Here is a 26,878-nt window from a genome sequence, read left to right on the forward strand (position 1 = left end):
ACTGGCTGAATTTCAAAAACTCTTCTTCATTGTTACTATGGTTACAATCTCTTATACACGGTATAGTATGAAATACAAGTAGTCAGAAAATGGTGAGGTTTTTTTATATGAAATCTGTTTGGCTTCATTCGATATACGGAATAATGAGGTTGATGTCGCGCGCGCGCTCGCAGCTCGCGGAGTGTCTGCTGTAATTAGAATTATGGTAAAAACATGGTGGACCGGTTTATATTCCACGTGTATAACCTAGCTGCGTGAAGCGACCCCATGCGGCGCCAACTGGCATTCACCGAGTGTTTATTACATGGCGTCCGACCGGGCTAACTTCCGGTGAAGGCAGCTGTTCCGATCCAGGGGTCAAAATAACTGCTCGTTTTCACGCAAACAGCAACACAACAGTTGTTGCTGTTTTCCTGTCTCCAAGGCGGCAATAGAGGCGACCAGTGAGGAGTCCATAGGAACCAGTCCTTTTATAACAACTTCAACTAAAATGGCGTAATTGTATTGACTTCATAAATATTTAGGTAATCAGTCAGATCAGTAGGCGCCATTTCTCAACACTTCCAACAGAAACATCAAAGATCTCATAATGAGTACCACAACCCAGTAATCCGGTTCATGCAACCCGGTTCATAGAACACACGGGCCACAAAACAATCTGCAACAATTAAACCGTCATAACCATAGTTACTGAGTTTTTTCGCGTCTGTAATTTCGAGGCCACTGCGGCTGAAATGACAACAATCATTGGGAAAATGTATTTCCGGTCGGGCGCCCGCCATATTGGTTGAATAAGTGCTATAGTAATAAAAGGTCCTTGATCGAGAATCGTCATTATAACGCGGCGTGTGGGCGACAGACCGGTAATCATACCCTCCAACATTAACTACAGCGGTCAGCTACTAATTTGTCACAATTCCGACAAACAGTAAAAAGGATAAACTAAACAACAAGATACTGACCGGTGCTGCGGACACTGACCGGTGCTGCGGACACTGACCGGTGCTGCGGACACTGACCGGTGCTGCGGACACTGACCGGTGCTGCGGACACTGACCGGTGCTGCGGACACTGACCGGTGCTGCGGACACTGACCGGTGCTGCGGACACTGACCGGTGCTGCGGACACTGACCGGTGCTGCGGACACTGACCGGTGCTGCGGACACTGACCGGTGCTGCGGACACTGACCGCTGCTGCGGACACTGACCGCTGCTGCGGACACTGACCGCTGCTGCGGACACTGACCGGTGCTGCGGACACTGACCGGTGCTGCGGACACTGACCGGTGCTGCGGACACTGACCGGTGCTGCGGACACTGACCGGTGCTGCGGACACTGACCGGTGCTGCGGACACTGACCGGTGCTGCGGACACTGACCGGTGCTGCGGACACTGACCGGTGCTGCGGACACTGACCGGTGCTGCGGACACTGACCGGTGCTACGCGTTCGCAATAATCTTTTTTGTGCGTGTCATGAATTTGATTATCATCCTGTAGCTGATTCTCTAAGTAAACGTATTGTAAATATCAGACCAGAAATTCGTCTCTTAAAGAAAACAAATCAGTATCGTTCTAAAGTCAGACATTTACTTTAAAAAAAACCTGAGCGAAATATCCGCAAAATAATAAGCTACCTAAGGGTGCAGTTTTAAAAGTTAGAAAACAATCTTGTGGTTTTATTGCTATTGGTTACACGTACTTTATTATGAAGACAATAATTCAAATTAAACCGTTTTTAAACTGAAACTTTTTATCCTGAAATCGAACTGTGACTCATGAAATATAAACTACGAACAACAATCGATAAGATTTGTTACTTACCGCCGGTACAAATAATTATTTATTTGCAGTTTTAGCCTTTGGTTCATTTTTGTCCGTGAAACGTTTGACATTTCCGGAACAAAATGTCTTTTCTCGAGTTTTCCCGTTCAAATAAACAAAAATCATTATCGAAATACTAGTGACCTTTATGATTCGACCTATAGGCTGTTATAGGCTGTTACGTAAGATCTGAATATAACTAATATTATCGTTGAATCTATGACTAAAAACAATATCTGTTTATACTCCGTTCTTAATCAATATTGACACTTATACTTTTAAACTCAACGTTGCTATATAAATGTCACAGTTACGTTAGATATATCACGTATATTGACATTGTTGTAGACTAATAACAGTCTGGTACGTAAGCTTGTTAAGGGCCCTTCAAATAGTACACACTCGTCCATGGGGATAGAAGGGGGGGGGGGGGGTTAGGGGGAAAATTGACCACTTCTCCCATATTTACGTAATGCTTGAGGGCTTCAATCAAAAATCCATCCTACCTCCGAATAGAGTAACTTTCAGTAATGTGAAAATTGTTATGATTTTTATGATTAGCCTTTTTCATAATACGATATTTTTTCTCGTCCCTGCTGATGATATCTTCGTAGAGTATTTATTTCAAATGTCACCCGCTGTGACACAATCAAAACAAAGCTCAATTTTCTATTTATAACAATCAATGACGTTCGTTTCTTTGGAAACAAATCGTTTTAAATTCATATATTTAAAGATTGTTGTTTTCGAGGGAAATGTCGTCGCATTACGAATTTCTATTTGTTTCAAATTGTGACTGTATGACATATTGGGATATACGCAGAACTGATCGACCGGTAATCCCAGGGTCTCTTTCAGACATCATACATATCAAATATCCTTTTAAATAGCACTTTTAGTAGAAATTTCGCAGCATTTTCCTGATATTCCATGTATTGCATAAATCAATTGATAAATCTTAAGAAATGAAAGGTTATAGACGTTTACTCTACTATAGTAAAAATATCGGGATCTAAAACTCATTTTAGTTCTATAACCAATATAACAACTTAAGACCAGTTTTAAGATCATTTTTGGTCTTTAACCAATCTAAGAAATTAAGACAAGTTTAAGCTCATTTTGGTTCTAATAGTCAATACAACAACTTTAAGACGAGTCTAAGCTCATTTGGTTTTATAACCAATCTAACAACTGAAAACCAGTCTAAGTTCATCTTAGTTCTATAACCAATCTAACAACTTAAGACTAGTTTCAAGTCCATTAATTTGGTCTTCAATGAGTCACGCCTGTACAACCAACCCCTGTAGTGATGTTAAACGCTTTTAATCAATTTTCAACAGATAAAATACAATTTTTTCTTTTCGTCTACTCCAGAGTCCTCCATTCATGATTGCAATACACGTACCCTGGTAAGCGAGGATTCGAATCGATTTGTCGGTATATCATAAACCCAGGTGTTGCTTGTAAATAGAGAGAATGAGAGAGAGAGAGACTCTCATCAATTTATTTGGTTTGACAGCAGCTCAACTGCGGAGAATACTAGACGAGAAATTTATCATCGCAATATTCAATATAATTTTCTTCCCTTTGGCTCGATAAATAAATGAATAAATGTCGAAAATGGGTAGAAAATAATCGGAATCATTTCAATTTGCAGTGACTGAACATGACGCGACGCCGCTATATTTACTCCAGTTTGTATAAAAGGTGTAATCGGGCAGAAAACGATTTACACCGCGATACATCGGAACAGTGACCGACTCATTCAATGAAAACACTCAAATATATCAATATCAAATGACCACAATCTTCCGCTAGGCTGAACCTGAATCGACACGGTTAAAATAGGATTAGGTTCTAAAGTAAATTGATGATGCTCAATAGGTAAAAGTTCACGCTCTCCTCTGCCTACAAGTGGTTACTCTGATACAGAATGAATTCACATAGTGTTAATGGACAAACTTGTTAGGGGGATACATGGAGGCAGCCATTTTTTTATCGGAAGGATCTTGGTGTGTGTCCTAAACGCGCATTCCACTGCTGTATATAAAACTATTCTGTAAGAAATGTAAAACTTACAAAAATAGTGAAAGATAATTATCTTAGTATAAACAAATTGTCTATAAACATGAAGTGGGTTGAGAGTGAGGGAGAGAGGGAGAGAGGGGGAGAGGGGGAGAGGGGAGAGAGGGGAGAGAGGGGAGAGTTCTGTAAACATTTAGATGTGGGTATGGTATAGCAGGTATAAACCAGTTCTCGTTCTATGGAATCTATGAAAATGCATGAAAAATGTTTATGATGAAACTGTTTGAGGAGTTCGACCCGTTTTTGAGATGTCCTGAGACGCTATAAGATCCGTTACATAGTCATGGCTTAGTTTTAAGACCAGTCCAAGACAATTGTAGTTCCATAGCCAATCTAACAACTTAAGACAAGTTTAAGCTCATGTTGGTTCTATAACCAATCTAGCAACTTAAGACCAGTCTAAACTCATTTTGGTTCTATAACCAATCTAACAACTTAAGACCAGTCATTTTGGTTTTATAACCAATCTAACAACTTAAGACCAGTCTAAGCCCATTTTGGTTCTATAGCCAATCTAACAACTTAAGACCAGTCTAAGCCCATTTTGCTTCTATAACCAATCTAACAACTTAAGACCAGTCTAAACTCATTTTGGTTTTATAACCAATCTAACAACTTAAGACCAGTCTAAACTCATTTTGGTTTTATAACCAATCTAACAACTTAAGACCAGTCTTATGTTTTAAAACCACTTTTGGACTTGATTCACGACTGCGCAATTGGGCCCTGGTTATTCTATTGTATTCTGTGTTGACTGTTTGTGTTAAGATGAATCTCTGTGATGTTTATAAGGTTGAGTAGATACAGAATATGGGGTCTGGTTGTCTGTCTGTAATACCGTACTCGCGCTCCATCGAACCGAAAGTATTGGTCAACCCACAATGTCTAAACCATCTTCATTAAACCAGACAACAGTTCACTGAATCTATCATCCAACCATCGACTCACAACTCGCTACAGAAACTCATCACAACTCGCTACAGAAACTCATCACAACTCGCTACAGAAACGACGAGAGAAATGCCACAATAACGAAGCCAAGATTGAAAAATTCTATATCAGAATGATTGTATTTGAGGAGCGACGTTTCGGCTAACAACTGTTAGCCATCATCAGGAGTACTGCCCACAGAAACTCGCTAAAGAGACTAATAGCTTGCTGCATAAACTCAACATAACTCATTCCATAAACTCAAATTCGCTCATTATGAGAATTACCCTTTTTTGAAATTACATAGGTCTGTTAGTTCGGGAAACGTATCTGCTGCTGCTGCTGCTGCTGCTGCTGCTGCTGCTGCTGCTGCTGCTGCTGCTGCTGCTGCTGCTGCTGCTGCTGCTGCTGCTGCTGCTGCTGCTGCTGCTGCTGCTGCTGCTGCTGCTGCTGCTGCTGCTGCTGCTGCTGCTGCTGCTGCTGCTGCTGCTGCTGCTGCTGCTGCTGCTGGTGGTATTAATTATATCTATTTTCGGCGACATTTAGATTCGTCGCAAAATTCACAGAGACAAATCGTAATGCGCAAAGAATCAGCTTTATTGCATCAATAGCACATTAAACCTTACCTAACTTATACCTGCAATATGACATTTGAAGTTGAAAAGATAACTGGAAAAACCACACCTACAGTTCGTGAGGCCTGAGGGGCTTGAGTCGTCTGAATTTCATCATTACGGATAGGTTTGCTAATTCGGATCAATATGCAAATGATTTTGTCGGTCTCGCATGTCGTCGCGGTATTTTATGCGCGGCGAATATATTGCGACAGTCAATGTTGACGGGAATAATGTGTCTTTGTCCTGTGAAAACTGGCAGTAATGATCTCCTCATAGACCAGCAGGAGTTCAGCAGCATCTCAATCATCGTCAGATACCAGTCGGGGAAACTAGCTGTAGGCCCACTGAACACTGTAGGCCCAGGGCGTCTAGCCAGAACACTAGGCCCAGGGCAACTAGCCAGGACACTGTCGGCCCAGGGCGTCTAGCCGGAACATTGTAGGCCCAGGGCGTCTAGCCAGAACACTGTCGGCCCAGGGCGTCTAGCCAGAACACTGTAGACCGAGGGCGTCTAGCAAGCCCTAGGGCGCCTAGCCAAAACACTGTAGGCCCAGGGCATCTAGCCAGGACACTGTAGGCCTAGGGCGTCTAGCCAGAACACTGTAGGCCCAGGACGCCTAACCAGAAAACTGCAGGCCCAGTGTGCCTAGCTAGGGTAGTATGTATGTAAAGGACGCCTAGCCAAATCCTAACTACACGCCTATAGCCAGCAAAATAGAAAAAAATATAGAAACATTTTACCGCGTGAATAAATAAACAAACGGCTTAAAACTAACAAAGGTCCGAAATCTAAAGGGCCGCCATCTGAGCTATACACAGACTGGGAGCTTTTATAAAAACCACTTTCTATAGAAACTGTTTAAGATATTGCTATCCACATCTTCACACATTGAAACACATTAATTCTGACGTCGTCATTCGTTCAAAAGGTCACATAGCCTGCAGAAAAGTTGCCTCTAATAAAGTCATCGGTCCATCATTACTCATTCGCTTCATGGGTCTCATGTGTTTGACACAGAGTTTTTAATAAACCAGTGTTTAGCGCAGCAGAGCAGTAGAGTAATTATACTGACAGATAGTAACTACCTCTCCGAGTCACAAAGACAATGTACTTTCTCATAATCCCTGTGAACTATAAGAAATAAAAAATACAGTACGAAATGTTTTCTACTTGAGCTAGTTTTCATTTCAACGCCCTTAGACTGTCTAACTAAAGTATTCCTCAATATGGCTTATTACTAGTTCAAGGAAACATCGTTATTATTAAGCGTTGGATTTTATATTATCTTTACAACACGGAATCAGCGTGTTGTTTCATCAATGGTTATAATGAGGACAACATCAGTATTACTGAAGATGTTTCGACTATATCCTATCATAGACCTGTATTCCTGAAGATGACTATTAGGATATAGTGGAAACGTTGAATAAACTACACTAGCTCAAGGAATACAGTATTCCTGAAGATGACTATTAGGATATAGTCGAAACGTTGAATAAACTACACTAGCTCAAGGAATACAGTATTCCTGAAGATGACTATTAGGATATAGTCGAATCGTTGAATACACTACACTAGCTCCAGGAATACAGTATTCCTGAAGATGACTATTAGGATAAAGTCGAAACGTTGAATAAACTACACTAGCTCAAGGAATACAGTATTCCTGAAGATGACTATTAGGATATAGTCGAAACGTTGAATAAACTACACTAGCTCACTGAATACAGTATTCCTGAAGATGACTATTAGGATAAAGTCGAAACGTTGAATAAACTACACTAGCTCAAGGAATACAGTATTCCTGAAGATCACTATTAGGATATAGTCGAAACGTTGAATAAACTACACTAGCTCAAGGAATACAGTATTCCTGAAGATGACTATCAGAATAAAGTCGAAACGTTGAATAAACTACACTAGCTCAAGGAATACAGTATTCCTGAAGATGACTATTAGGATAAAGTCGAAACGTTGAATAAACTACACTAGCTCAAGGAATACAGTATTCCTGAAGATGACTATTAGGATAAAGTCGAAACGTTGAATAAACTACACTAGCTCAAGGAATACAGTATTCCTGAAGATGACTATTAGGATATAGTCGAAACGTTGAATAAACTACACTAGCTCCAAGAAACGCGCGCTCATCAGTGTTTTCAGCCATTATTTTTTTCTCAGAGACAAAGTCACTATCCACACCTCCCGTTATTACCTCTCTACAATTTAAATACCCGTTTTTTGTTCATATTCATTTCGATTTTAATTCGCCTGATAAATAGCACAATATTTCTCCTAATAGACTTAAACGAATGACATTTTGAAATCATAGTTTTATCGAATGAACATCTATATTGTGTACTGGCTATTTCTATACGGACCAGTTATCAATGTGAAATATATATAACCCGACATTGTTTACATGCAATAAACAAAATTATCAAAATAATGACAATTTGAAAATAGTTTTTTGACTCCGGTAAAAATATGGCAATTAGCATTGCGCTTACCTTATATCAGTATCAGTAACAGGGGACGGATAGAGTAGTATCCATAACACTCTCCACGATCACTCGGCTATACACGTATCTAAATTCTCAATTGACAATTGACAATTGCGAAATAATCCATAATTAAAACTTTGCGACTTTGTATGAACGTCGACGCGATATGAAACAAATAAACCAGTAACATCAAGAAGACATCAATGGATTGACGAGAAGGTTTATAAATGTTTGATACTCTGCGCGTACAGTTGCGTCTAGCTAGTCGAGTTGACTCAACGACTACTGCCTCTCTCTCTCTCTCTCTCTCTCTCTCTCTCTCTCCTCTCACTGTAGCCGCCGCGGCCGCCGCGCTCAACGGGAAGCGTTAAAAACTAATAGGACGTGTTACAAAGACTTCGTTTCATTATGATTTATAACTCATAGCTCTCGCTGGTCGTCGTCGACACTTTTGGCGATTCATTCATAGCAGGCGGTTGGGCAGAAAAAAAGAACACGTTAGAATCTAACACTTGGCCCATTGTAAGTTCTCACCCGCTAGGCCTATTATAGGCACCCGAACTATTGTACACCTGGGCCAGACAATAGAACTGGCTTGTGTTCTTTACACGTTTCATTCACGTTCATGAAGTAATAAAATCTGAACATGATTCTTCATAAAGATTAATAATTTATTTTTATTGAAAGTCATCCGAACAGAAAATTGATTAATTACAACAAGCTGAGGGAATCGTATGAACCTAATTTACTGCCCTAGATTTCACGATATTCTATTTTAACTGATCGTGTAGGATGTAGAAACTTGTGTCTGCTCGTTCGGCGGGAGGATTCAGTCTCAGACGCGTCGGGTCGCTCTGACGGATGGAATAAACATCAATAAATTGTATTGAATTTGACCACGGCGTCTCACACGATGTTGATCGGAATAATCTTAAACCGATCAATAATATCGATCGATCGATCGATCGATCTATTGATCGAATAGTGTATGATATTCCGGAGACTTCATCAAACGATAAGTAAATTAACAATTTAACGATATATCATTGATTTTACACATGAAGTGTGACGTAGTACACATCAAATATTCACGCCTGCTGTGTATGATGTTGAATGTCTGTATTCATCAATGGCAAACTCTGAAGCTACTAACATTCTGACTAGTGATTATCAGGGGCCAACAACTTCCCCTGTCTCCCGCTAGAGGTCTCTCATATCAACCGCTAGGGGTCGCTCACATCTCCACTTGAGATCTCTCATACCACCCCGATATAGGTCTCTCACACCTCCCGCTAGAGGTCTCTGTAAATCCATCACATCCCCCGATAGAGCGGGTTCTCACATCTCCCCGAAAGAGGTCTCTGTACGTCGCACACCTCCCGCTAGATGTCTCTGTACATCACTCGCATCCCCCGATAGATGTCCCCACGTGTCGCTAACACCTCCCGCTGGGGGTCTATGTCATCACAATCAGTTTAACAGAATTTTCAAATGATTACAATGTGAGAATAGGTTGTAGCGAAATAGATTGCTGATTTTCCTCCCTAACACGACGCGGAGAGTGCAGTGAACGAGTGATCATCTATTTCACCGAACAATATCACTTGATCTATTATAATCTCGCGATTCTTCTGCCTAAATTCAATTTCGATTCGGAATCAATAATGTAAAAAGCGATGTATTTCAATCAGTTTTTACCGGTGCAGATTCTATTTTCCCCGAGAGAGAGATAGAGAAGGGAAATAGAAGAGGCTATTATTAGATTCCGATATCGTGTCGTCCCCATCATTCTAATCATATCATTATATCTGATAAATCACAAGCTCCGGTAACAAAGGGACGTCTGAAATGAAAATGACCATTTCCCCTTCTGTAAAGTGCAGACGAATCCTCGTCGAATATCTGTTTAGCGATTCATCAGCGGGTATCAATTTGACCGATGGATTAACTTAGCGATGAATGAAACACGGCGCTTATCCCCCTCGAGGACCGTACATCATTTTCCACAGAAGAAAAGGTGCTGCATGACTGGCGCGAGGAGTCTCGGTGGCCACGGCGCGCATCAGTCTTATGTTTCGCGCAAGCTAATGGCTATACATTAGACGACAATGTCGTAAACAATTGCGATTTGAAACCGGGGCGTCGGGGTTGGATCTAGGGTACTAGCGAAATCGGTGCGTCTGGGTTGGATCTAGGGTCCAAAGAAAATAAGTAACATTTTCATGCCCAACTGAGAAACAGAGAAACAGGAGACAGAATTATGTTTCCGAGGGTTTGCATGCATCGTGTGCGTTTACGAGAAACAATGTTTCCATTCGAGAAACAATGTTTCCAAGATCAATGTTTCTCTGTTTCCCAGCCGTGGGGGAATCACACCTTCATACACAATTAAGAAGTCATTTTAACCATGTTTTGTTTTTTTGTAAATTCAATGAACGCCTTCGAAATTTTACTTAGAAATCTTTGTCTCACTAAACATTTCAAAAGTTCAAGGTCGTTGAGAATTTCTTCTGCCCTTCGTTCTTCAACAAGGGCACGTCTGTTGAGTGGGCGTCACGTGAGACACCACGTGACGAGGCACCCCTGGATCCGCCCTGGTGCAGCAGCGGTATCTCCGTCAGCGTCATCTAACCACGTGATCTATATCACCGAGCAGAAATAGGTAGATCTTCGTAAAAAGATATATCATAAACCTTTGATCATTGTATCGTCTGCAAATTACATTTTCCGTCCGTTCGGCTAACGATAGCCAATAATGGAACCACGAAATACGTGTACGCAGACGGGTAGAGACATGACGTCATTGAATTGCGTGTAATTTCTTCCATGGCTGATTTTAGATAAAGGATGAGCTTTGAACCGTGGTTAATGGCGAAGATTGGATATACTCCCGGTGAGGAGTCTCAGCAGACATTGAAACTATCGCGCGGAGCTCTTCCGTAAGACAACAGCATATTCTCGCTTCGATAACTGCTGATCTGTTAATGTACACAGCAGACCTTGATACGGCTGTATCAAGTTTCTCCGCGAGTCCATTAAAACTTCGACACTGGTTTTTTAACGACTGATTCATCGTAAGGTTTAAAGCAGTAACTCTTACGCGGCCATTACGGAGGTAGTTAGGGAGGCGGGCAGATAGCGGCGCTTCAGATAACCTAAACAATATAATCCGTTAATGTATTGACTGGTGGGAAGGGGATTTCCAAAACTTATTACACTTTCACTGCAACCTCGCTCCAAGAGATCAACCATGGACTCTATATTTACATATAAAACTTTTTTTTCCATATTGACAGGTGACTTCTTTATGTCAAAATAAGAAAATCTTAATTAGGAAGCAAAACTAAGAGAGTAGTGTATATAGTGACCTTTCGACTCAATGAGCCATTTTCAAAACTAAGAAAGTAATGACGTTTAGACTCAATTCTATGAGCCATTTTCAAAACTAAGAGAGTAGTAATGACGTTTAGACTCGATTCTATGAGACATTTTCAAAAACTAAGAGAGTAGTGACGTTTAGACTCAATTCTATGAGACATTTTCAAAACTAAGACAGTAGTGACGTTTAGACTCAATTCTCTAAGCCATTTTCAAAACTAAGAGAGTAGTTATGACGTTTAGACTCAATTCTAGGAGCCATTTTCAAAACTAAGAGAGTAGTGACATTTAGACTTGAGAACATAGAATTGAGTCTTAATGTCACTACTCTCTTAGTTTTGAAAATGTCTTATACAGAATTGATTCTAAACGTCACTATCTTCATGATTATTGGTATTTTTCTTTAATCTTTATAGTGATTGGATAGAATGAAATTGGTCGGCTGCTTGGTTTGCTCCGATTTTAGAGATTCGCGTGGATGTGAGGAGAGACCACTGGTGGTAACTCTGAAAATGTTTTTCTTGCACGAGTATAAGAAACCTTGCACATCCATGAATAAGAAAGGATATTAGATGTTTCCAATTTCCCTTAATCACGAACTGCGCGAATTGAAAACTCGACAAGACACTACATCATATCGGTCTACGGAAACCGACCGAGGTTGATAGCATTCAGTTCGGTAGCATCATTCTGACCTGAAGTCAAGGCGCAAAATTCTGTTTTTATAACCGACCTAAACAAACATAATCAGCAGATTGGAAAAACAGTCGCAACTTCAATTATTGACTTAGGAAAAGTGATATATTCAAACGCCGGGACCACGTTCGCGTCTTATACTGGAGAAGTTTCATGTCGTGTTCGACTGAGCAAATCGTTCGTCACAGTCGCCTAAAGCGAAATAGGACACAAAGAAGCTTACTTTGTTCGCGCCAGTCAGCAGCACACAACTCGAGACGAGCAGACGAGAGCACCAGTAAAAATATAGAAAAGAACGTTCCACACACAAAGCAGAGATTATACTCGGGTATAAGCAGATCAGGGGAGGATACCATAGAATCTTCGTAGCATCATGACTAGCAGCTTGTACCTCATAACCGCATAGCATCCACCCTCAGTCAATCCACCCTCCATCTCTCCAGTCCTCAGTTAATCCAACCTCCATCTCTCCAGTCCTCAGTCAATCCACCCTCCATCTCTCCAGTCCTCAGTTAATCCACCCTCCATCTCTCCAGTCCTCAGTCAATCCACCCTCTACCTCTCCAGTCCTCAGTCAATCCACCCTCCATCTCTCCAGTCCTCAGTCAATCCACCCTCTACCTGCCAATCCTCAGTCAATCCACCCTCTACCTCTCCAGTCCTCAGTCAATCCACCCTCTACCTCTCCAGTCCTCAGTCAATCCGCCCTCCATCTCTCCAGTCCTTAGTCAATCCACCCTCCACCTCTCCAGTCCTCAGTCAATCCAACCTCCATCTCTCCAGTCCTCAGTCAATCCACCCTCTACCTCTCCAGTCCTCAGTCAATCCAACCTCCATCTCTCCAGTCCTCAGTCAATCCACCCTCTACCTCTCCAGTCCTCAGTCAATCCACCCTCCATCTCTCCAGTCCTCAGTCAATCCACCCTCCACCTCTCCAGTCCTCAGTCAATCCACCCTCTACCTCTCCAGTCCTCAGTCAATCCACCCTCTACCTCTCCAGTCCTCAGTCATCCCCCTCCACCTCTCCAGTCCTCAGTCAATCCACCCTCTACCTCTCCAGTCCTCAGTCAATCCGCCCTCCACCTCTCCAGTCCTCAGTCAATCCACCCTCTACCTCTCCAGTCCTCAGTCAATCCGCCCTCTACCTCTCCAGTCCTCAGTCAATCCGCCCTCCACCTCTCCAGTCCTCAGTCAATCCACCCTCTACCTCTCCAGTCCTCAGTCAATCCACCCTCTACCTCTCCAATCCTCAGTCAATCCACCCTCTACCTCTCCAGTCCTCAGTCAATCCACCCTCTACCTCTCCAGTCCTCAGTCAATCCGCCCTCCACCTCTCCAGTCCTCAGTCAATCCACCCTCTACCTCTCCAGTCCTCAGTCAATCCACCCTCTACCTCTCCAATCCTCAGTCAATCCACCCTCTACCTCTCCAGTCCTCAGTCAATCCACCCTCTACCTCTCCAGTCCTCAGTCAATCCGCCCTCCACCTCTCCAGTCCTCAGTCAATCCACCCTCTACCTCTCCAGTCCTCAGTCATCCCCCCTCCACCTGCCAGTCCTCAGTCAATCCGCCCTCCATCTCTCCAGTCCTCAGTCAATCCGCCCTCCATCTCTCCAGTCCTCAGTCAATCCACCCTCCATCTCTCCAGTCCTCAGTCAATCCGCCCTCCATCTCTCCAATCCTCAGTCAATCCACCCTCCATCTCTCCAGTCCTCAGTTAATCCAACCTCCATCTCTCCAGTCCTCAGTCAATCCACCCTCTACCTCTCCAGTCCTCAGTCAATCCACCCTCCATCTCTCCAGTCCTCAGTCAATCCACCCTCCACCTCTCCAGTCCTCAGTCAATCCGCCCTCCATCTCTCCAGTCCTTAGTCAATCCACCCTCTACCTCTCCAGTCCTCAGTCAATCCGCCCTCCATCTCTCCAGTCCTCAGTCAATCCACCCTCTACCTCTCCAGTCCTCAGTCAATCCGCCCTCCATCTCTCCAGTCCTTAGTCAATCCACCCTCCACCTCTCCAGTCCTCAGTCAATCCACCCTCTACCTCTCCAGTCCTCAGTCAATCCGCCCTCCATCTCTCCAGTCCTCAGTCAATCCAACCTCCATCTCTCCAGTCCTCAGTCAATCCACCCTCCACCTCTCCAGTCCTCAGTCAATCCACCCTCTACCTCTCCAGTCCTCAGTCAATCCACCCTCCATCTCTCCAGTCCTCAGTCAATCCACCCTCCACCTCTCCAGTCCTCAGTCAATCCACCCTCTACCTCTCCAGTCCTCAGTCAATCCACCCTCTACCTCTCCAGTCCTCAGTCAATCCGCCCTCCATCTCTCCAGTCCTCAGTCAATCCACCCTCCATCTCTCCAGTCCTCAGTCAATCCACCCTCTACCTCTCCAGTCCTCAGTCAATCCGCCCTCTACCTCTCCAGTCCTCAGTCAATCCACCCTCCATCTCTCCAGTCCTCAGTCAATCCACCCTCTACCTCTCCAGTCCTCAGTCAATCCACCCTCCACCTCTCCAGTCCTCAGTCAATCCACCCTCCATCTCTCCAGTCCTCAGTCAATCCACCCTCTACCTCTCCAGTCCTCAGTCAATCCGCCCTCCATCTCTCCAGTCCTCAGTCAATCCACCCTCCATCTCTCCAGTCCTCAGTCAATCCACCCTCTACCTCTCCAGTCCTCAGTCAATCCACCCTCCATCTCTCCCGTCCTCAGTCAATCCACCCTCTACCTCTCCAGTCCTCAGTCAATCCACCCTCCACCTCTCCAGTCCTCAGTCAATCCACCCTCTACCTCTCCAGTCCTCAGTCAATCCGCCCTCTACCTCTCCAGTCCTCAGTCAATCCACACTCCATCTCTCCAGTCCTCAGTCAATCCACCCTCTACCTCTCCAGTCCTCAGTCAATCCGCCCTCCATCTCTCCAGTCCTCAGTCAATCCGCCCTCCATCTCTCCAGTCCTCAGTCAATCCACCCTCCATCTCTCCAGTCCTCAGTCAATCCGCCCTCCATCTCTCCAATCCTCAGTCAATCCACCCTCCATCTCTCCAATCCTCAGTCAATCCACCCTCCATCTCTCCAATCCTCAGTCAATCCACCCTCTACCTGCCAGTCCTCAGTCAATCCACCCTCTACCTCTCCAGTCCTCAGTCAATCCACCCTCCTCTCTTCAATAGTTTGTATAAGGCGCTCTGTAAATTTGTCTGTCGTCACAGGTGCGCGTGTCATTGCTAGCTGACGATTAGAAATATCTGCTAACTGCAGTAGCAGCAGCAGCAGCAGCAGCAGCAGCAGCAGTATCCCAGTGACAATATAATAGGACTATTGTTGGGTCAATGGATTGAAGAATGAAGAAGTGTTGGCTGTAATCCGGTGAAGTGTTAAAAAACTCATCTGTAAACACGTGCTAGATGATTGTGTAAATTCATTCACAATCACCTGGATGATTGTGTAAATTCATTCACAATCACCTCGCACTAGGTATATTTGTTCTGAATGAGGTGACAGGTATAGCAAATTAGACTTTGGCGGAAAAGTAAATGTTTTCGCATGCCGCTGCTGAGAGTGATGACAGGCGTCGTAGGTAAAAACTGAATACATTTTTCCGAGTCCGAATCCGTAAAGTTTATAAATAGCCAGTGGGCACAAACACCGCGCTGATACAAGCAGCCGCCGACGGAATAAATTCTATAATAACAAATTCCCCAAACGAATAAAAATTGTCTTTATTCTATTAGAACCAATGGCCCGGGGCTTGGCACGAGTTTTGAAAAGGTGCGCACGCGCGTAGAAAAATAGCCATTGCGGAACCCGCGGGCAACAATGCGAACAGTTACAAATAACGGTTGTTTCTGTTGGGATTTCGTAAAAAGATACCGAAATTCGTTGTTTCTAATGAATTACTTCTGAAATCATTAAATAATCAGCCACGTGACAGACTGATATCTGACAGTCACGTGGCTTTTCCCACGTCTATTTTTCTTGTATTGCGACAGAATTTTTATGATTGTGTAAGAAACTGTGGAAGTCACCTGCAGCGCCACCTCGTGGCACAGAGTGACGGAATACGAATACGAATACGAATATTTATTACACTCCAACCATTTCCATGGTATATGGAGGAGAAAACAGTATTTACAGTTATTACATAAACGGTCATAAAAGCTACAAAACTTAATTAACTGGTCTCACACATGTACATAATATGCTATTTACAATGACGGAAGCCCTGCTAGCAGCGCCACCTCGTGGCACGAAGTGACGGAAGCCCTGCTAGCAGCGCCACCACGTGGCACGGAGTGACGGAAGCCCTGCTAGCAGCGCCACCACGTGGCACGCAGTGACGGAAGCCCTGCTAGCAGCGCCACCACGTGGCACGGAGTGACGGAAGCCCTGCTAGCAGCCCAACGAAATCCCAAACTACACTAGCTCATGGAAACCTTTTCGGAATTTATTTATTCTGTTCTGTTGTAGGATTTCATATCGTCTTTGCAACACGGACTCAGCAGATTGTGTTTCATCAATGGTTGTCGTTGTTGTCGCAGCGCGGACTAAAGAAAAATTGCCTCAGAATGCGTCGCTAAAAGGTCTCACATATTATTATTCAAGTAGAAATTGGTCATTAGAAAAATACAGAATCGGTGGGAAAAGAGGAGGAGGGAGAGGATGAAAGTCATCTCGTGTATAGATGTTAGCAGGGATTGTTAAGTGTTCGTCTCTTAATACATAATTGATGTTTCGGTAACAGCAGTGACTAAACAGTCATTACCGACTCTGACGTGCTGTATTCAACAACAAAAACATCAAGTTGTTATATTGACAAAACACGAAATTATTTCAGCGTTTCTTTTGTAGAAATAGAAACAAAAAAAACGAGAAACGTTAGCACAAAGTGACAGCATAGCATCAGAATGCATGTTATCGACCCCGCAGATCCCTTCGTGAGAGATGCAGAACTGTGGGGCGGAGGACCGACCCCAGCAGATCTCTTGCTGAGGGATGTAGCATAGAAATATGGGGCGGCCGGTTGCCCAAAAGATAGCTAACATTTACTGGTGGACAAAATACTACAGTTCCAATGTAGTTTCATTCAGTTTTAACAGCGATAATTTGGGTATTGTAACTGAGTAGAGGATTGACGACCAGTCACTTCACCTGACTGGTCACCACCAGTTTACAAACCAGCTGACCACCTGACAAACTTACAAACCCAGTCAATCACTACTGGTGTATGGTCTAGTGGTTAGCGTGCTCGGCTGGTACGCTGGCGGCCCCATGTTCGAGTCCTGCTAGGGTTAGGGTTAGCGATGCCTTAGGGTTAGAGTTGGGCTGGCTAGATCTTTTTGGTAGAAAAATCCCGCATTTGGCCAATTCGTTATTCCTCGCTTTGCCTTTGAAGTATATGCTCATTTTTATTTTTGCAAAATAGTAACTTAGTGACGGACTTGGAGTCAAACTGGTGGCAGCAATTCGTGAACCCCTGACTTGTTTTCGATATGATATCGTTTTCAAAAATGCTCATCATCGGCTCGACTCGGCTCGACTCGGCTCGACTCGGCTCGACTCGTATGTTATATCCACAAAGGATCGTGTTGCGTTCGAGAGAAGCCTATTTTAATATGCAACATCTGGCAAAGGACATCGTGGATGGTGAATCATAGATTCTCAACTAAACAGAGGAATAAAGACAAATGTAGCCCAGCTGAGGTGTGCTGGATTATTTATAAGAGGATAATGCAATATAGAGCTGATTGATCTGCTATACCAGCTCACCCGCAGTCGAGGGGCGCAGAGCGGGGATTGATCAGGTTTTTTTATCTTTAATAATTTCTGTAAGATGTTTCCATTGTTAGTGTGCGCGAGCCTGAGTTCAAAGACGCGCATGGATGTTTACACGCACCGTTCTCGTCATGGCGACACGAGACAATACTTTGATGTACATGTACCTCACCAATCTTTGTCCTTAAAAGAACTACTTGACGACACAACATTTCGCGCTGTTTGTAGTTAATGAACGTGTGGACATCGTCTGCATCTTCACGAGACCAAACCTTTTATCTTTTCACTTAGAAATGTCCGCGGTGTATAGAATAATGGAGTTAATAGGCATGGGCAACATTCGGTTCTTTATTAGTGAACTGTCACAAGAAATTGGCTTGTGTATTTGTTCTAACTTACTGGCTGGTCAGCCTGAGAATCTAACATATGATCAAATATCTTGATACTTAGAGGGGGAATATGAATCATCAGCTACCTATACTGGCACTCGACACGGTTAGTGAAGCGTTAGAAGGACATTGATTAATGGAAAGTATGACACCTTACAGCATAATAATCACATTTCTCTGTCACTTGTATTACTTGCCGATTACGGGGTGAGTCACGTCTGGACCGCGTTTGGCTTCGTTTCTAATACCGAGTTTTATAGGTTTTAAACGCGCAACACGCGGCGCGAGTATGACGGTAATTCGTGGTCAAAAACAACGTGACAAAAATAATCCTAATGAATTGTGGCAGTTACTGCAATCAAACTACACTGTACATATTAGACCACTAGTATACCTAACTTAAGACCAGTTTAAGCTTATCTTAGTTGTATAATCAATCTAACAACTTAATACCAGTCTAAACTCATTTTGGTTCTATAACCAATCTAACAACTTAAGACCAGTTAAGCTCATTTGGTTCTATAACTAACCTAACAACTTAAGACCAGTCTCAGCTCATTTTGGTTCTATAGCCAATCTAACAACTTAAGACCAGTCTAAGCTCATTTTGATTCAATAACCAATCTACCACTACTTTAGACTAGTCTAAACTCATTTTAGTTCTAGAACCAATCTAACGTTAAGAAGTCTGATTCTGGTTCTATTGTAAGTAAAGGTTCTTTGAACTCTTTTTGTTGCCACAGTAAATAATTGTCCCTCAACGATCTTAAGATTTCCTGGACAAATATTGACACAGAACGGAATAGAAAATACAGATATAATCGACGTGTTAGTCACATACGGGTTATCAGAGATCTCAGAGATCTCAGAGATCTCAGAGATATTAGAGATATAGATTATCTATCAGTGAGATTCTCTAAGATCCGACTCAGTCTCCCAGGTGCAACATGATTGCGGCTGTAATTAGTGCGACTTATTTCTACAGCTTTGATCTGATAACTATACGGTAAACGGTGTAGATACAGTCACCAGGTGGCGCTGCAATCATCAGTAATTACCCCCCCCCCCACACACATCAATAACTACTCTATCGGTCCGCCAGGTGGCGCTGCAATCATCAGTAATTACCCCCTCCCCCACACATCAATAACTACTCTATCGGTCCGCCAGGTGGCGCTGCAATCATCAGTAATTACCCCCTCCCCCACACATCAATAACTACTCTATCGGTCCGCCAGGTGGCGCTGCAATCATCAGTAATTACCCCCCACACACACACACATCAATAACTACTCTATCGGTCCGCCAGGTGGCGCTGCAATCATCAGTAATTACCCCCCACACACACACATCAATAACTACTCTATCGGTCCGCCAGGTGGCGCTGCAATCATCAGTAATTACCCCACACACATCAATAACTACTCTATCGGTCTGTTGCTGTTTTCCGGTTGGTTGTTCAACGTGTTTCGTGCAATCGCTTTGATGATTTCTGGCCGGGAATATTTTCTGAGCCGGAGTCGTTGATTAAGTAAAATTAGTCGCCAGAGTCTTTTCTTCTATTTAGATGTCGACTTCATTGCGGATAATACTTGGTAAATATGCGGATAAAAGCAAAGCCGACAAGCCGACAAGCCGACAACTCAAATCAAACACGGTAAAAAAGAGTAACCTATTTGTAGGCAACAACATCAATCCATCACGGTTTACATGTTTCACATCACTTAGCGTGATTAAGTTTTCCAGTTTTATAGACAGAGAACACAGTGTACCAACTGTGAGGTAAAGCTTTGAAGTGTCCAAAGTAAAAAAAAAAACAACTATATTCAAAAACGTCTACGGTAAAAACTGTTAATAGAAACACTGCGCGCGCACGTCGACATAGACCGCGGTGTGTGGTTTGTAAATAGTTACCACTACAAAAGGGATGAAGTTGATGGTAAAAGAGGGACGGTAATGTTTGCAAACAGCGGGAAAGTTGTTTCTGTGTATTGCGCAGATGATATTTCACAGTAGGTTGTTTCTTTAGAAGTTGATACCATCGAGAAAAACTAACTGAATACAAACACAGAGCGGAATCTAAGCCCGATATCGTGTTCTTAAAACCCCCTGACGCGCGCGCGATTCGTTAGATTCTTAGCGAATCGAAAAGATCCGCGCTCAGCGTAAAATATCTATCGATGTTCGTGGAAAGCTTCAGGGTGAACGAAGTGAACGCGCCACCGGTCGAGAGAGAGAGAGAGGGAGTGAGTGAGTGAGTGAGTGAGTGAGTGGGGGGGGGAGGGGAGGGAGGAGGGAGGGAGGGAGGGAGGGAGGGAGGGAGGGAGGGAGGGAGGGAGGGAGGGAGGGAGGGAGGGAGGGAGGGAGGGAGGGAGGGAGGGAGGGAGGGAGGGAGGGAGGGAGGGAGGGAGGGAGGGAGGGAGGGAGGGAGGGAGGAAGGAGGGAGGGAGGGAGGGAGGGAGGGAGGGAGGGAGGGAGGGAGGGAGAGAGAGAGAGAGAGAGAGAGAGAGAGAGAGAGAGAGAAGAGAGAGAGAGAGAGAGAGAGAGAGAGAGAGAGAGAGAGAGAGAGAGAGAGAGAGAGAGAGAGAAGAGAGAGAGAGAGAGAGAGAGAGAGAGAGAGAGAGAGAGAGAGAGAGAGAGAGGAGAGGAGAGATTCCTAGATCAAATATAGATCGTAAAAGACTCATTCCGGTCCCATCCACAGTAGGGACAACTTTCACAAAACATTTACGAACTCATGATTCGATTGGGGAAAAGTTTGGCCCAATTTGTGACCCACTGTCACTCGCCATATTGTGAACGCCCCCTAGCGGTACCCTAATAGATGAAACACGAACATCACTTAAAAATGGTCACGGCTTCATAAGCTGAATGTTCACTCAGAGTCTGTTTCCCAAAATCTTGGGTCCAGAACTGTGGAACTGTGTCCAGAACTGTAGAACTGGATCCAGAACCGTGGAACTGAGTCCAGAACTGTGGAACTGAGTCCAGAACTGTAGAACTGGGTCCAGAACTGTAGAACTGAGTCCAGAACTGTAGAACTGAGTCCAGAACTGTGGAACTGGGTCCAAACCGTGGAACTGAGTCCAGAACCGTGGAACTGAGTCCAAACCGTGGAACTGAGTCCAAACCGTGGAACTGAGTCCAGAACCGTGGAACTGAGTCCAAACCGTGGAACTGAGTCCAAACCGTGGAACTGAGTCCAAACCGTGGAAACTGAGTCCAGAACTGTGGAACTGAGTCCAGAACTTTTCCTCTAAGAAGTAGACCAAACCTTGAAAAAAGTCTCAATAAACTTGTGATACAGCTATGCGAGAGGAGAGAGTTTGTTTTTTTGATACTACTACAAATATTCCTCTCTCTCTCCCTCCGGCTCTCAGGCGTGAACGCGTATACTTTCACTGTAAACAGTTTTACACAGGTAAGCATTGACAAATATACCACGCAGTTTTCTAATGCACCCACCTAGTTTTTTTTCTATCATTCAGCAAAAGAACATTCTCTATTTACACGGTACGATTTATGATAAGACAACCGCATCTCAGTTTCATTTGCTTAATCAACAAATAAACTTTATACTTAATCTAACTGGTCGTTTAGATAAGTTACAAGCCCCGCGCCGGGAATAGATTCGTTAGAAACGTATATAGTACGGAATTATAGATAGTAAGATAATCGTATAGTGGAGATTTTAATACAGGTATAGATAAAAACATTGCATACCACGCACCTAGCCCTCCCACCTGCTCAAACTCCAGTGGTAGGATCTAGGCAACATAGCCTAACTGTAAAGAACGTAGCCTAAACTCCTGTAAGAATTTTATGAGTTTTCGCAACTTAGTGCAGAGTGGCTAAGTAGCTTCATCGGGTAAATGAGTAAACCGATAGCTCTGTGTTTAACTGATTTTATAATAGAAATCACGAGTTTACGCGGCTAAAAGCTTCGTAATAGGTAAATGAGTCCACGGAGAAACAAATCATTTTTAATAGAATCAAAGTTAACCTGTAAAGTACTTCTTGTCATATTTCAAGTTTACTTTTAAGTTTATTCATTGGGCAATTTTACCCGTCAACAATCTATGTATTATGGTGTCGATTTCTCTAGTAATTCTAAACACGATAGCACAATATTCAATTCCACCTGAATTCTATTTTGATTTTCGAACACCCGACCGGGAGGAGAGAGAGGGTTGCGAGTTACACAGTTCTCTCGAGTACCAAACCAACGCGCGTTTGGTATAAAATATTTCCGCATATTCGTTTCAAGAATAGCCACAAGTAGCGTAGAATATATTAGCTACATTCCGAAGTGAAACACTCAATAAAAGAAATATAAGACTCTTTCGGATGTGTTTAATTATTTACAACAGAATTTGTTTCCCAATTAAACTGGTTTCGTCGTCTCTGTGTTTGAAATCGTGTTTGTATATTGACGAAGCTCTTATATATTGACTGTATTCGTCAAAGTGAAGTATAATAGCTCAGGCAGGAGTTGCTTCTTGACCCAACTCTCTCTCCAGCGAGAAACCGTTCACACACATCGACACATTTAAAAAAAAATAAATCCATAAGAATAAAAACACGTGAATCAAATTATGATTGATACGATCGTGAAATAAGAAATATGGTCTCGGAAAACATTGTTTCCGAGATAAGAAATGATCGATTCTATTTTCTACTTGTGTCGTCTGCGTTGGTATTGTTATCGCTTCGTTCGATAACCTCAACCTTGGAGTTGGAGTTATGATAAGATTTAAAAATTGTATTATACTCCACGACTGAGCAACTCACTCTATCTACCGAATATTTTAAACAGAAATCTGATGCTTACCAGAGACACGTCGGTTTCAGATTCTTCTTTACTCGATACAGAATCTACTGAAAATATATATAAAGAAAACTATCAAAAACATTCACATGTTTACAGGATCAATGTTAAAGCAAATCATAATGCGTAGGGCCTATACATAATGCGTAGGGCCAATACATAATGCGTAGGGCCTATACATAATGCGTAGGGCCTATACATAATGCGTAGGGCCTATACATAATGCGTAGGGCCTATACATAATGCGTAGGGCCTATACATAATGCGTAGGGCCTATACATAATGCGTAGGGCCTGATACATAATGCGTAGGGCCTGATACATAATGCGTAGGGCCTATACATAATACGCTGGTGATGAGGGAGTTTTCACACATACGTGTAAATGTCCAATTAAACTAACGTGTTGCCGATGCCGGTGCCGGTCGTGTTGACTGAATTATATTTCATTTTCAACATCATTAAATTAAATGTGTTTCAATTTAAAGCAACATTTTTTCAATGGAGGAGGTGGTGATGGGGGCAGTGGGGGTGGGCTGTGGGGGGGGGACGCATTGATATCATGAGGAAGGGCAGGACAGGAAATATTTGATAATGTTGTTTTGATAATGGTTTATGAAATGTGTGTTACGCGTAGGTCCGCGGCCTCGCGACTGTCCCAGTGAGAGAAGGGAGGGGGTAAATTGAGATTTCAGCCCTGATTCGGTTATCTGAGTTAGTCGACTATTTGCGAACTTTACGAATGTCAGTTAGTCGAAACTATAGCCCGGAAATGGTCGACCACGGGATGAGCACGGTCGCTGTAGTTCCGACCCAGTTTCAGGATGGCCGAAACTGTTTAAGCATCACCGCCGAACTATAATGTGTTCTGTTATTAGCTCCGACCATTGTTTTAGCTACGAAATCTGAAGTTGGCCTCAACTGGCGATCTACCCTAAACCTGGATACGGCTGGTTTGCTCCCAGTATCTGTCACGTTCTAACTCCGATACTACCCCGCCTTTAAGCTGCCCGATGACTGACTGTATATCTGTGACGTCACACATTGCTGTTAAGTGGCCTATGATATTACTGAACTCGAAAGTGTGCTTGACCGAACGGATATCAAATTATAGTCGTTTCGACCGAGCGGCCCAGAAACCCTCCATCATAGCATTTAACCCTGGCTCCTGGCTCTCCATCAACCCAAGCTGTCCAACACGCGTGAGGCAGATCGTGGTGGATAATTAACAGTCTCCCAGTAAATGGCCATAAAGACGATGAGAGAGAGAGAGAGGAGGAGAGAGAGGAGGGATTGTCATGAGTCACGGTAGAGTCTGTTTACATTAATGAGCGAAAGTAGCAAAAAACACTACAGCTTTACGCCATTATTTCTGACAAATTGGATCCGTTCATCAGAACTCGACACTCAGTGAACTTGTTACGTTTTTCTGTTTCTGCTTGTGTCGTTCTGAATCAGCATTTAGTGTTAACCATTAATGAAACAATCCGAGTCCGTGTTGTAACGATTATCAGATGACACATTGAAAAAAATAAAAACAGTCCGAAATGTTTCCTCGAGCTAGTAGTTTATTCATGGTTTCGACTTTATCCTTAAAAGTCGACTTTAAATGGTTAAAATATGACAGCATTTTGTTTCAGTATCGACTGCAGGAGTTAGAATTGACTTATGTTGTTCTGGGGATGGTTGCACAGTCATGACTTAAGTCCTAAAATGGTCTTAAATCTTAAGACTGATCCTTAAGTTAGATTGGCTATACAACTAAGTTGGTCTTAGACTGGTCCCAAGCCTAAGCCGTGACTGTGTAACTGTTCTGGATGAATAGTTGCGGGATTCCCATTCAAATGAATAATGACGTCACTGGAGATTCCACTCTATGAATTCCAGTCGAGCATGTCAGTGATCACACCGGTCAGTGTGGCTGAAGCGTAGGACGATCGCCTCCGAGACCGGAGGTCCGAGATCGAATCCTCGCTAGGATGGCCGCCTTAGTTACGAAGATCCCACATGACCCCAAACAATTTTTTTTCTCCGATTGTTCTGGTTTTAACTGAAATCCTAATAATTTGTTTATCAGCGGTAAGTCTAAGCGGGCTAGGGGTTGAGAGGTCCGTGTTTTATCTATAAGAGTCAGAGGAACAGTTCAAACGTTCTTTATTGTCCTGTGCTGGGATTTTATATGATTTTTACAACACGGACTCAAGGAGTGTTTCATCATCGATACAATTTCGCCGTTGTTTCAATCTTGACTTCTCGATAAGTTTATCACCTGCTTTCATTGTTTTTACAATCCGTTTCTGTTTATTCCGCGGTTCATTCTCGACGTAAATTTACTCAATGACAAATCGCGACGACCAAACAAAATCCGACACAACTCGTTACACGACCTCCACAGTTCGTCTGCTACTCTCGCGACTGTTGTGTACTTTTCTTTGTCATCCTGTCGTTCATTTTCTCCGGTTTTCGATGCGGCCAATAAACTAACGTTGTATGTCTCGTGGTATTGACACAATGTTCTCAAACAGCCTCTAATTGCATACCTGGCATAATTCTACCCGGCGTGATGTCCGCATAATGAGACTCCCCGTGACTCATATCGTAATTAAAACTACGTGTTACGGATTTCAAAGGTCACAAAGGCTTCAGTTTCACTGATCCCGGCAACCACTACAGGAATGCAATATCGATGCTATTATTATGAGATTATTGCTGATATATTCCAAAGCTTCGATGATTTTGATATTTCACAGAATATCATCTCACGCAATATTTCAGATTGAGATTATTGTCACTCTTATTCGTTTAACTGATTTCATGTTTATTTCGTGTGACCCTTGCTGGCACACCTGCCGGGCACCGTACAGGGGGTTAATACAGCCATTGTTATTGAACCCGGTAAGTTTGGGAGGTTTGTAACTCAATTTGACACGATAACTAAGAACCAAATACAGATTAAAATCTTTAGTTAATAAATCCCCAATTTATATAAATCTGTCGTGGTTTTATTCATTTTGATTCACGCAAAGATCGTCACATATCCGTTACAAAAAGACGTGGAAAACAACAGGACAAAATACCGTCCAAAAAGACTTGCCGTAAAGGCGTAACAAAAATGTGATTTAACAATGTATATTTCACCTATCAACTTTGAAATGTTAATATCAGTTTAACTCTAGTCGAACTATAAAATCCTGGATTCATAGGCCTGCTAGGAACTGAAACCCATCAAAAAATACTATGTTACCTACAGGATCTGATTCACGACACGAAATCGCTGACAGTTTGGATCGGGTTCAGCTGTGTCTGGAGACAGTTTGGGTCGGGTCAAGCTGTGTCTGGAGACAGTTTGGGTCGGGTTCAGCTGTGTCTGGAGACAGTTTGGATCGGGTCCAGCCGTATCTGGAGACAGTTTGGATCGGGTTCAGGTGTGTCTGGAGACAGTTTGGACCGGGTCCAGCCGTATCTGGAGACAGTTTGGATCGGGTTCAGGTGTGTCTGGAGACAACATGTACAAAATGTTATGAACTATAAAGTGAATTTTAATGAAGTAAATATCGTGAATGTGTCTTTTGTCGTTTCGACAATATATCAGAAATCCTACGTTACGCTGTATCAAAGCAATAAGGCTTCTCAGTGATGTTTTTGACGCACGATCTTTGACTCATTCCAATAATAAATCTAATCAGAAAGTCAAATTTGATCCGCAGTTCGTGAGCCCGTGACAAAATACAAGAAGAGTAATCGTAACGAGGTTAAATCAAACACCTTCCTCGGTTGTCATATTTAATAAGCAAAGTTTGTTGTTGTTGAAATTTGTTGACGTTTTGATTAACTTTGATGCAGTCATCAAATAACGATA

The 26,878-nt window shown here is 43.0% G+C and overlaps 1 long non-coding RNA gene across 1 annotated transcript in view; it reads right to left on the reverse strand.

Moving 5' to 3' along the window:
* The window catches only part of LOC141898503 (uncharacterized), a 79,010-nt gene that overhangs the window by 1,622 nt on the left and 50,510 nt on the right, over positions 1-26,878 (reverse strand). The window contains exon 2 of the long non-coding RNA XR_012618566.1: positions 23,025-23,068. This is a non-coding gene — a long non-coding RNA (uncharacterized LOC141898503). The remainder of the gene's footprint in view (positions 1-23,024; positions 23,069-26,878) is intronic.

This window comes from Tubulanus polymorphus, chromosome 2 (genome assembly GCF_964204645.1).
Source record: "Tubulanus polymorphus chromosome 2, tnTubPoly1.2, whole genome shotgun sequence".
Taxonomy (NCBI): Eukaryota; Metazoa; Nemertea; class Palaeonemertea; order Tubulaniformes; family Tubulanidae; genus Tubulanus; species Tubulanus polymorphus.